Below are 306 nucleotides of genomic sequence, written 5' to 3'. Positions count from 1 at the left end.
AATTACATTGGCCTGCCCGTAGTTTATTGTTCTTTTAGTTAAATTTCCTATTTGTATGCTTGATTCAATCTATTAAGTGGTTATTAATGATTGGATACGATTGAAGTTAAATTGGATACTGGATCCAAGACTGGATTAATTAAAGTTTGATTGATTAAATCCTGGATTGATTTGAGGTCAGGATTGATTTGAAGGCTATATAGATTTGAAGTCTGGATAGGTTTGAATTTGATTGATTAAGTTCTGGATTGATATTGACCTGGAGTTTCGATTGATTGGAGCCTAGATTGATATTGAGCTGGAATA

Source organism: Dendrobium catenatum, unplaced genomic scaffold (assembly GCF_001605985.2).
Source record: "Dendrobium catenatum unplaced genomic scaffold, ASM160598v2 fragScaff_scaffold_125, whole genome shotgun sequence".
Taxonomy (NCBI): Eukaryota; Viridiplantae; Streptophyta; class Magnoliopsida; order Asparagales; family Orchidaceae; genus Dendrobium; species Dendrobium catenatum.
This window is presented reverse-complemented; position numbering follows the sequence as displayed.